Raw genomic sequence first — 12,690 nt, forward strand, 5'->3', positions numbered from 1 at the left:
TTAAAACAAATTATTTTATAAACCCCCAACAGAAAATGGAGGAGCAGGTTAGAGAATGATCATATGTGCACAATCAAACGAAGTTAAACTAAAGATATAATCAAATGTAGCAGCCTTTACCAAAACATTCAGGGACATTAGGTATACATGAAACATTTTGATCACACAGGTTAAAATGTCAGCTCTTAAGCAATACTTTTTTTTTCTTTTTTGGAAACAGTCTCACCCTGTCACCCAGGCTGGAGTGCAGTGGAGAAATCACTGCTCACTGCAACGTCTGCCTCCTGGGCTTCCAGTAATCCTCCTACCTCAGGCTCCCGAGTAACTGGGACTACAGGCGTGTGCCACTACGCCCAGCTAAGTTTTTGTGTTTTTAGGAGAGACCTGGGCGCAGCAATCCATCAACCTCAATCTCTCAAAAGTGCTGTGATTACAGGCTTGAGCCACTGTACCCAGATAGCAATATTCTTTTTAAAAGGTAAATAAAAGTGGTATTCACCAGGGATGCCCATTTTGTTTTCAGGACTGGGAGAAGGTGTTGATTTTAACTAAAAATAATGTGATTATAAAATTTAGAGTTCTCTAAGAGTGTGATTCCCTTAGCTTATAATTATGGCTTTGAAAACAGATTTTAGGATTATACTTAAAAGTTACTCCCACGTAAAAGTTTTTGAGCAAAAAATACCATACATATTACTTATATGTATATATACACACAGGAATATATACACATACTCACATAATTGTATGTATGCATACATAAGTATATATTACACAAAACTCGTGTATTCTATAGAAAATAATTATGTGATTATATATGATGTGTTATATATATGAATTATAACAAGGCTTGATATGTACATATACATAAAACTTGGTTCTTAATCTGCTAGATATATGTGAATTTCATTTTTAAAACTTTTAAGTTCAGGGGTACAAGTGCATGTTTGTTACCTATGGCACATAGGTAAACTTGTGTTGTGGGGGTTTGTTGTATAGGTAATTTCATCAACCAGGTATTAAACCTAGTACCCATTAGTTATTTTTCTTGACCCCCTCCCTCCTCCCACCCTCCACCCTCTGAAAGGCTCCAGTGTGTGTTGTTGCCTTCTATGTCCATGTGTTCTCATCATTTAGCTCCCACTTATATGTGAGAACATGTGGTATTTGGTTTTCTCTTCCTGTGTCAGTTTGTTAAGGATAATGGCCTCCAGCTCCGTCCATGTCCCTGTAAAGGACATGATCTTGATCTTTTCTATGGCTGCGTAGTATTCCATGGTGTACGTATACTACATTTTCTTTATCCAGTCTATCATTGCTGGGCATTTAGGTTGAGTCCACGTCTTTGATATATATGAATTCTATTTAACTGTAGTATTCTTTCTCACTATCAAATAAACATAACCTCTACTCACTGAAGTCTTACACTCTGTCTCCAACAAAATCGCCTGCAGTTGTCCATGGCACACATAACCTTTTATAAAACTAAGTACAAAAGGATTGAATTACATGGGCTAGATTTGTTCACATTCCCAAAATACCACAACCCTCTTTCCTTTTTTTTTTTTTTTTTTCTTTTGAGACAGAGTCTCACTCTGTCACTCAGGCTGGAGTGCAGTGGTGTGATCTCGGCTTACTGCAATCAGGTTCAAGCAATTCTGGTGCCTTAGCCTCCCAAGTAGCTGAGATTGCAGGTACGCACCAGCACACCTGACTAATTTTTTGTATTTTAGTAGAGGCGGGGTTTCACCATGTTGCCCAAGCTGGTCTCAAACTCCTGAGCTCAGGCAATCTACCTGCCTCAGCCTCCCAAAGTGCTAAGATTACAGGCGTGAGCCACCTTGCCAAGCCCCCCAACCCTCTTTCCTGATCATTTCCTTAGGGGCCCCTGAGGATTCAGAACATGCCGTGGCAGTGATCCGCTTCATCATCACTCTGGCAGCCTATCACCTGGCACACATATTCTTCCTGCTGCTAGGAATTGATGAATGCACTGGAGAAAGCCAGCTCCTTGGGGACTCCCTATAAACAAATGTGTATTTTCCCTTGGAAAACATCCCTGTCTGAGGAACCAGTTAGCAGCTATTCTTGGCTGAATTTATTTTTTCTTTTGCCCTGTTGTGGGCATTTTGACTTCACTGTGTGTCTATTTTCCCTAAATAGAAAACACAAGGTCTATGCTGAATGTTTCAAAAAGAAACATTCTACAAAAAGAAACTTCTACAAAAATGGTAGAAGTTTCTGGTTTGGTCTTGATAAGCCTAGTTCTAAAAATAAGAAGTGAGGACAGTAGGTTTTATATTGGTCTTTCTTCTGTTTAAAGAAGCAGCAACATTCTAAACTCACTAAGCCCAATAAGTACTATATAAGCAAGTACTACCAAAATGAGGCCATTTCTGCCCACAGGGATTTGGATGTGTCAAAGTCCTATTTCCCACCACTGGTCAGTACCAGGACAGAAATAGCATCCTGAGAGTGAGTTGTGTCATCCTTTGAATTGAAAGAGGCTTGAAGGCCCTGCCCTAAGGCATTCGCTTCATGGGTAAACATCCTGTTTAGCAAACATGTCAGTAGGACAAAAGTGAATCTTCAAATAAATTGGATACAAGATAGACAAGTTTTGCTGAGATTTTCTGGGAAAAGGGTCAGGAAAGGCCCGGAACATGTAATTATCAAAAGAATAAGACAGCTCAGGTTCCAAGTAGAGGCTGGTGTCTGAGCAGGAGCTAGGGCCTTGAAGTCAAGCAGATGTCTTTTGACACCTGGGTTTGCTACCTGCATGAAGCCCTGCAACATTAAACACATCTTTGAACAGTTCTTGCTATGCTTTGGTGTTCTCAGTTTGAAGATAGGATCGATGCCTATCCCAAAGTGTTATTGTGATAAGCTGAGGAGCTAACATAAAGCTCTTGGTTCTTCTAAATTCTCATTCAGTGGTGCTGGTCAATATTAAACCCCTCCTCCAGACACACATCCTCACTTAAGATATCTCCCAACCTTCAAGCACAGAGCTGTATACACAAGGCCAAAGGTACAAAGCACTACTTTCTTACTCTTTTCCTGTGACTGGCAAAACTCTAAAAATGGCACCCGAGATTTCACACCCTAATCCCTGGAACCCATAAATACGAAACGATGTCACTCTCATCATTATTCCCATGTAACTCAGCCAAGCGCTTGTGTCATGCCATATGGTACGGTTGACTATGAAATAGGGAGGTTACCTGGGGGTATCACATGGGTCCTTTTAAGCAAACAGCTTTCCCAGCTGTTGGAGAAGGAAAAGTTGGAGAAATTTAAAGTGAGTAGGAAAAGTTGGAGAGATTTTAACATACTGTTGCTGTTCAGAAAACAATCCACAAGAGGATAAACGTCGTGGTCTGAAGTTGCTGAAAGACCTCCCCACCAGCCACTGGCAGCTATGGAGTGAGGAGTGGGACCTCAGTTCTACACCTGCAAGGAACTGGATTCTGCTGACACCTAGAGCCAGCATGTGTCTAAGTCCCTTTGTGTGGCTGTAACAGAATAGCCCAGACTGGGTAATTTATAAAGAACAGACAGTTCGGAAGGCTGGTAAGCCCTATATCAAGATGCCGGCACCTGCTGAGGGCCTTTCTGCTGTATACCCTCATGGCAGAAGGGCAAGAGAAAGCCAGCTCCCTTCCCAAACCGCTTTGCAAGGACACCTGATCCCATTCACAAAGGAGGAGCCCTCATAGTCTACCCATCTCTTAAAGTCCCCACCTCTTAATACTATCACATTGGCAACACCTGGATTTTGGAGAGGATACATTCAAAACACAGAGTCTTGGAAGTAGATTCTTCCTCTGAGCATCCAGGGAGAAAGGCAGCCCTGCTGACACCTTGATTGCATCGTTTTGAGACTAAAACAGAGATCCCAGCTGAGCCATGCCTGTCTTCTGGAACGGTGAGATAAGACATCTGTGTAGCTTTAAACCGCTATATTTTTAAGGAATATGTTATATAGCAATAGAAAACTGCTACACTGAGATAGCAAGACAGTCAGAGAAAGAGAAAGAGAGAGAGAGAATGAGCAAATGAAGCAAAAACAATCAACAATTGGTGAATCTGGGAAAAGGATATAAAAGACTTCTTTGTGTTATTGTTCTTGCAACTTTTCTGTAAATTTGAAATTACAGCAAAATAAAAAGTTGCACATCATTAAAGTACAGGGTAAAATAAAACCCTTTGGCATCTGTGTAACTGCTAGTATATAATGCAAACTCATAAACCCTCCTTTAAACTGTGCAGGAGATGGGTGTCTGCCATGAGTGATCCTCAGAGAGAAGATAAGTATTCAGTGACTCTGATAACAAATTCTCTGGTCTATTCCAGACGGTATGAGGTCAAAAGAAGGCTTCTCTTTTTAATTTTGGTATTAATATCTCTTTTAAAAAAGATCTCTGCCTGAATCTAATTATAGGAAGTTCATGACTCCTATCATGGTTATTATAGGGCCATTAATCCAAGGTTACAGCATTGTGCTAATGCCGAATATTGGTGTATTAAGAAATGCACGATCATTCCCTTGAAAATGTCTAAAACCACATCAGTGTGATGAAGAGATCATTTGCACAACATAAAGCAACATTTTAGACACCAGGTTGTTGAGTTTACAATGCAAAGCCTCAGAAATTAGTGTAGGTGCGATAATGTTAGTAACTAATTCATCCAACAGTGGTGTTTTGTGGTCCTTCTAAATAGAGTAAAACAAACATGGATAAGCAGAACCTGTTTGCTGTTGATTTCTCTGCTTTGCCCTTACTAGAAAATACATTTGAGAGAGCCTAGAAATCAGTCAAACGTTGCTCAAGTTATGTTTTAAAATATCCTCTAGGTCCGTTTTCTGTATTTCCTCTGTCAATTCTCTCTCAGTTCTACATTTTTCATTAAGCTTCTTGGATTAACTTACATCCCCATACCTTCTGTCAATAGTACCCTAAGATATTTTGACATTGATTATCAACATCAATTTCAGTTTGATGCCGTTTTTTGTGCACTGTGGGACTTCAGCATGCCTTTTCTTTCTTTCCTTTCTCCCTCCACTTAGCTCATTTGAATTCCTATATCTCCTGACAGGTGGGCACATCATAATACTACAAAGCAGTTTCAAGCACAAGAAAAACAGACTTTATTTGAGCTCCACCACTCTTCTGTCCATGGAAAACCATCTTCTTTGCTTATAATAACTTACCAGTGGCCAAAGGACTAAAACCACGGACTCATTGAACTGTTATCAGATCTCTTCAGGGCAGCATGAGCTAGGGAGGGAAAGCCTCAGCCTTCCTCTCAAGAGAGTGCTTTCCATTTTTGGACAATGATGATGGTTTGTTAGAAAACACTTATCTGTGTGGATATGAATCTGCACCTCTATAACTTCTAATCATCATTCATTGTTTCTACTTTTATTCAATTATTATTATTCCTTTTGGGTTGGGTTAAAATAATTCCTTTTTCTAATTGACAGTTCTTCTAAGATATGAAGACATCCTGTTCCCTTCCAGGCCCCAGCTCCTCTCTTTTCCAGCTCAAGTATACTAGAATTTTCCCAAGGCTTACCTGTAAGCACCTCACACATGGTTGTCCTCCTCTGGACCAGCCCATTTAGTAAGCATCACTGTGTGTGTGTATATATGTAGATATACATGTATCTACATATATACAGTAGCCTAATGTTATAGAGTATAATAAAATTCTTGAAAATGAGACAGAATTATCATTGACTTACCAATTATTATCTTGTCCTTGATAGGATTGAGGCATCTGCATCCTCTATCTTTATAAAAATCAGCCAAACACACACTTCAGTCTTTATTTTGAGATGGGGTCTCACTCTGTCACCCAGGCTGGAGTGCAGTGGCGTGATCATCGCTCACTGCAGCCTTGACCTCCTGGGCTCAAGCCATCCTTCTGCCTCAGCCTCCCAAGTAGCTGGGACCACAGGCTCATGCAGTCACACTGGGCTAAGAGTGTGTGTGTGTGTGTGTGTGTGTGTGTGTGTGTGTGTGTGTGTGTGTATTTTTGTAGAGATAAAGTTTCACAATATTTTCTAGGCTGGGCTTGGGTCTTGAACTCCTGGGCTCAAAGGATCCTCCCACCTTGGCCTCCCAAAGTGCTGGAATTACAGCTGTGAGCCACCACGCCCATCCTCAGTCTTTATGTTATGCTAATGGAGGATGGTGTGTTTGCAGGTTGGGAGGTGCTGTCATATTTTAATTAAGTGTTATTCTGTCTCTATAAACATTCAAATGCCGGTAGAGAATAATTCAAATTTTAACTGAAGTAACTGATACTCTGTAATTACCAATTTTATAGTTGCCAAGTTTTTTTCAGACACTTACATGAAAACACTGCTTCATTGTAGCAAGGGTGCACTCCTACAGAACATTTTATTTAGCTGTCAATCCATTCATATGGGAATGTAAGTACACTTAGTTTTATTTGTTCTCTTAAACAACCATCTTAAAAATAAAATGAGCATACTAGCTTTCAAGAATGCAGCTACTTAATAGGTAGCCTCTGTCGCAGACAAAATAATGGAATCTAACTCATAAAAAGTTAAAATTTAGTCACATTCTGGGCAAATTAGCAGGTTAAAATATTGGTGGTGTTCTCATAATAGCTAGACTGCAGTTCTGAGAAAACTATGCTGTTTTATTGCAACTAGTAGGCCTAGAAGTCTTGTAGGCTTTCAAATCTCAGGGCGTAATTTTCTGTGGTCCTACGACCTAAAGCAAAGTAAATTGCAGGATTAAAATTTGCAAAGACTGAGTGACAGTACTGCCCTAAATTCACAAAATTTTCACACACAGAACATTGTAATTTTCACATTAGACATCTAGTCTTGTTTCTGTACCTATGTGTAACTTATTTAAACCCATTCAGACTGTTTTATTTAGAATAATGATGCTAGGTTAATGTTTAATTCTCTTCTATATGAAATTTGAGTGAGCAAAGACAAATATCACATTGGTCCAGAAACCTTTTAATATTTTTGTCATCTTAAGGTAAAGAGCTATAATTCTGGTTATCTCTAGGTAAAATGCAGCAGTGATATTCACAACACAGAATTGAAGCTTTTAACTGAGTATGACCTGCACTTAGATTTTGGAAAAATTAACAATTTTGCTTTGGATACCATTATCCTTCCTCACTTTCTGAACAAGAATGTTCCTATCCTTTGCAAAATAAGACCTAGGATTTCCCTTGAATCTATATTTAAATTTTTGATATAATAAATATAATAATAATATAAAAATAAATGTGCCTACCAAATACAAATGTTCTTAACCTACTACAAAATTAAAATTACCATTACAGCTATTTCTGCTTATAAACTCCATTCATTTTCAGAGGTTGCTGCTTTCTCCCTAATGGCTCCTTGCAGTTATGACCAGCTGTTCTTGTTACTTAAATGTTTGATAGGAAAACACCTGGAAATAAATGACTTCCACAGGGAACTATGTTGTGCCATTTGCCAAAAAAAAGGTGGGGGGAGCATGAATGACTAAAAATGAACAACTTTGCTACTCTATTTTTATGAAAATAGCATCTTAAGGTACAGATTTTGTATATGTAGGAAATCTTAAGTTTTATAAAAATTTGACTAATAGGAATGCTGTCTTCAGATTTACTATTTTTATGTTAATCTAATATAAATGCTATAGTTGACTTCAGTTGTTTTATATTTTTTATCCTTAAATCTAAAAGTATATATGGCTAATGAATTAAAACTATAATATTTAATATATCCTTGCAAAACAATATATTGTAGAACCGTAAAATTTTCTGCTTTGAACTTACACTGAACCCCTTGCCTCTGATACCAAGATGCTAACCCGCACCTTCTACATTCCTTCTTGAAATCAACAATTCCAAAACATAAAGGGCACAGACAGGCCAGATTGCAAAGACAAACCACTCTGTAATATGTGTGCCTATGATTTTATGGCTTGTTCCAAGTGTGGTATTGAGATCCAGTATGAAACCAGTATGCCATTGTTTCACTCTTGTAAATACATGTGCATGCATGGATGCACACACATGCACAGACACACATTATAGAGTTATAGAATGTGTATACACATTCTATAACCTGTAGAAAATGTCAAGAAGTAGACATAGTAAACTACTAGTGGTAATTTCTTCTGGGATTAGAACTAGAATTGGGCAGAAGCAGAAATTGCAATTTTGCTCTACTTGATTTTCAATGTTTTACATTTAAAACAACCAAAAACAAACAAAAAACAACAACAAAGTAACTGACTTTGCTACTGATAGCCTTATAATGAATGTTTTGCTTGTGAGTAATAATCTTATCACAATACCTAGGCCTAAGTTTCCATGGCCGGTACCATGTACTTTCTCATGCATCATTGCTTAAGTTCCTTGTGACAGCTCTCTACAGCTGTTAGCATAAATATCTTGTTTTTATTTTATGGACTAGTATAATGGTCTTTAAACAAAGTTTATCAATAGAATTGAACCATTTCATATGGAGATGCAGAGAGAAAACTTGCAAAGTTTGTCTTTCTGTGCCTGGCTTATTTCACGTAATGTAATGATCTCCAGTTCCATCCATGTTGTTGCAAATGTCAGGATCCCATTCTTTTTTATGGCTGAATAGTACTCCATTATGTATATGTACCACCTTTTCTTTATCCATTCATCTGTTCATGAACACTGAGGTTTCTTCCAAATCTGAGCTGTCACAAACAGTGCTGCAACATACACGGGAGTGCAGATATCTCTTTGATATACTGATTTCTTTTCTTTTGGGTATATACCCATGTACTAGTTCATTCTCACACTGCTGTAAAGAACTGCCCAAGACTGGATAATTTATAAGGGAAAGAGGTTTGATTTACTGCTGTATCCCATAGGTTCTGGTATGTTATGTTTCCATTATCACTTCTTTTAAGAAATGTTTTCATTTCTTAATTTCTTCCCTGACTCACTGGTTATTAAGGAGAGTATTGTTTAATTTCCATGTACTCATATAGTTTTCAAGATTCCTCTTGTTATTAATTTTTAGTTTTATTCCATTGTAGTCAAAAAAGATGCTTGATATTATCTTAATTTTTTTGAATGTTTTAAGACTTGTTTTGTGACCTATTGCATAGTCTATCCTTGAGAATGATCCATGTGCCAAGGAAAAGAATGTGCATTTTGCAGCCATTGGATGAAATGTTCTGTAGATATCTTTTAGATCCATTGGGTCTACAGTGCGGATTAAGTCTAATGTTGCTTTATTTTGTTTGTTGATTTTCTGTATGGAAGATCTGTCCAGTGCTGAAAGTGGGGTATTGAAGTCTCCAGCTATTGTATTGGAGCCTCTCACATTAGCTCTAATGATAGCTGCTTTTTATATACCTGGGTGCTCCAGTGTTGGGTCATATATGTTTAAAATTGTTATATATTCTGCTGAATTGATTCCTTTATCATTATACAGTGACCTTCTGTATCACTTCTTACAGTTTTTTTCTTGAAATCTATTTTGTCTGATGTAAATATAGCAACTCCTGATCTTTTTTTTTGTTTCCATTAGCATGGAATATCTTTTTCCATTCCTTTATTTTCAGTCTATGTGTGCATTTATAGGTGAAGTGTGTTTGTTGTAGGCAACAGATCAATGGGTCTTGTATTTTCATCCATTCAGCCAGTTTATGTCTTTTGGTTGGAGCATTCAGTCCGTTTATATTTAATGTTATTATTGATAAGTAAGGACTTACTCCTGCCATTTTGTTATTTTTTTTCTGGTTGTTTTGTGGTCTTTTCCTTTTTGCTTTCTTTCCTGTCTTCCTTTAGTTTAGGCAATTTTTTTTCTGGTGATACAATTAAGTTTCTTGCTTTTTATTTTTTGTGTATCTGTTGTATGCTTTTGGTTTGAGTTTGCCATGAGGCTTGCAAGTACTATCTTTAACCATTATTTAAGCCTGATAATAACTTAACACTGTTTGCATAAACAAACAAGCAAAAAGAAAACTAATAAAAACTCTGTACCTTAACTTCATCACCCTTCTTTTTAACTTTTTGTTGTTTTTATTTATGTCTTACTGTACTGTCTATATCTTGAAAAGTTGCTGTAGTTATTATTTATGATTGGTTCATCATTTAATCTTTCAACATAAGAGTAGTTTCCATAACACATTTACAATGTTATAATATTCCGTGTTTTTCTGTGTACTTACCATTACCAGTGAGTTTTCTATCTTCAGGTGATTACTTATTGCTCAGTAACATCCTTTTCTTTCTGATTGAAGTACTTTAGCATTTCTTGCAGGACAGGTGTGGTGTTGATGAGATCCCTCAGCTTTTGTTTGAGAAAGTCTTTATTTCTCCTTCATATTTGAAGGATTATTTCACCAGATATACTATTCGAGGGTAAAAGTTTTATTCCTTCAGTGCTTTAAATATGCCATGACACTCTTTCCTGGCCTGTAAGGTTTCCACTGGAAAGTCTGCTGCCAGATCCATTGGAGCTTTATTGCATGTTACTGGTTTTCCTCTTGCTGTTTTTAGGATACTTTCTTTATGCTTGATATTTGGGGTTTGACTGTTAAATCCCTTGAGGTAGTCTTCTTTGGGTAAAATTTGCTTGGTGTTCTATAATCTTCTTGTACTTGGATACTGATATCTTTCTCTAGGTCTAGGAAGTTCTCTGTTATTATCCCTTTGAATAAACTTTCTGCCCCTATCTCTTTCTCTACCTCCTGTTTAAGGCCAATAAGTCTTAAATTTTCCCTTTTGAGGCTATTTTCTAGATTCTATAGATATGCTTCATTGTTTTTTATTCTTTTGTCTCCTCTGACTGTGTATTTTCAAGTAGCCTGCCTTCAAGGTCACTAATTTTTCTTCTGCTTGATCAATTGTGCTATTAAAAGACTCTCATGCATTCTTAGTATGCCAATTGCATTTTTCAGCTCCAACATTTCTGCTTGACTCTTTATTTCATTATTTCAATTTGTTTGTTAAATTTATCTGATAGAATTCTGAATTCCTTCTATGTGTTATCTTGAATTTCTTAGAGTTTCCTCAACACGGCTATTTTGAATTGTCTGTTTGAAAGATCACATCTCTCTGTTTCTCCAGGATTAGTTCCTGGTGGCTTACTTAGTTTATTTGGTGAGATCTGTTTTCCTAGATGGCATTTATGTTCTTTGGTGTCTGGGCACTGAAGAGTTAGGTATTGATTGTAGTCTTTGCTGTCTGGGCTTGTTTCTACCCATCCTTCTTGGGAAGGCTTTCTAGATATTTGAAAGGGTGTGATGGTCTAAGCTGTATCTGCTTTAGGGTGCACCCCAAGCACAGTAACACTGTGGTTCTTGCAGACTCGTAGGGGTACCACCCTGATGGTCTCGGACAAGGTCCGGAAAATTCTCTGGATTACAGGCAGAGACTCTTGTTTTCTTTCCTTACTTTCTCTTAAACAAACAGTATCTCTCTCTGTTCTGAACCACCTATAGCTGGGTGTGGAGTCACACTGGCACCCCTGTGGACACCACCACTGTGACTGCACTGGGTCAGACCTGAAGCCAGCACAGCACTGGGTTTCACCTAAGGCCTCCTGTAACTACTACCTGGCTATTGTCTGTTTGCTCAAGGCCCTGGGGCTCTACAATCAGCAAGTAGCAAAGCCAGTCAGGCTGTGTTCCTCTCTTCAGGGTGATGAGTTCCCCTAGGCCCCAGTTGGATCAAGAGGTGCCATCTGGGAGTCAGGGACTAGAGTGAAAACCTTAAACATCTACTTGGTATTCTATTATAGTGAGGCTGAGCTGACACTCTAACAAGACGCAGTCCTTCCCCTTCTTCCCTCCCCCTTCCAAAGGCAGAGGAGCCTCACTCCTTAGCCACCACCACCACACGCCACAAGGAGTACTGCCAGACTACAGCTGGTATTTTCTTAAATCTTAAGGGCTCTTAAGTCAGATTGTGGTGATTGCTCCCTGGCCTGAGACTCACCCTTCAGAGCAGTGGGCTTCCCTCTGGCCCAGGGAAGGTCCAGCAATGACATCCAAGAGTCATATTCTGCAACAGGGGACCCTAAGAGCTTGCTTGATGCTCTACCACCTTGTGGTTGTGCTGGTATCTAAGGTGCAAACAACGTCCCCTTTACTTTTCCTCTGCTTTTTTTAAGCAGATGGAGCTTTGTCCCATAGCCACCACAGCTGGGAATCTGTTGAGTCTCACCTGAAGCCAGCAAGTCTCAGAGGCTCACTCAGTGCCCTTGACATAGTACCTGGTTATCACTGCTGGCTATTCCTGGTTCAAGGGCTCTTCAGTTAGCAGGTGATGAATGCTGACAGAACTGGGTCCTTTCCTTCAAGGCAGCTGTTTCCCTTCTGGCCCAGGGTGTGTCTAGAAATGTCATCTGTGAGCTAGGGCCTGGAATGAGGGCCTCAGGATTCTGCCCAGTGCCCTATCCTGCTGTGGCTGAGCTGGTGTCCAAGATGCAAGACAAAGTCCTCCCCACTATTCTTTCTCCTCTCCTCTTCTCAAGCAGAAGAAAGCGGTCTCTTTTTGAGCTGTGAACTGTGCAGCCTTGGATTAGGGGACAGGTGATGCCAGCATTCCCTTGGCTGCCCCAGCTGGTGTCTCCATATGTCTCATGCCCCCCCAGTCCATTGTCTCTGGGCTGATTTCAACTCTAGGACTCTCCTAAGAGTTTCA

This window comes from Pongo pygmaeus, chromosome 18 (genome assembly GCF_028885625.2).
Source record: "Pongo pygmaeus isolate AG05252 chromosome 18, NHGRI_mPonPyg2-v2.0_pri, whole genome shotgun sequence".
Classification (NCBI taxonomy): Eukaryota; Metazoa; Chordata; class Mammalia; order Primates; family Hominidae; genus Pongo; species Pongo pygmaeus.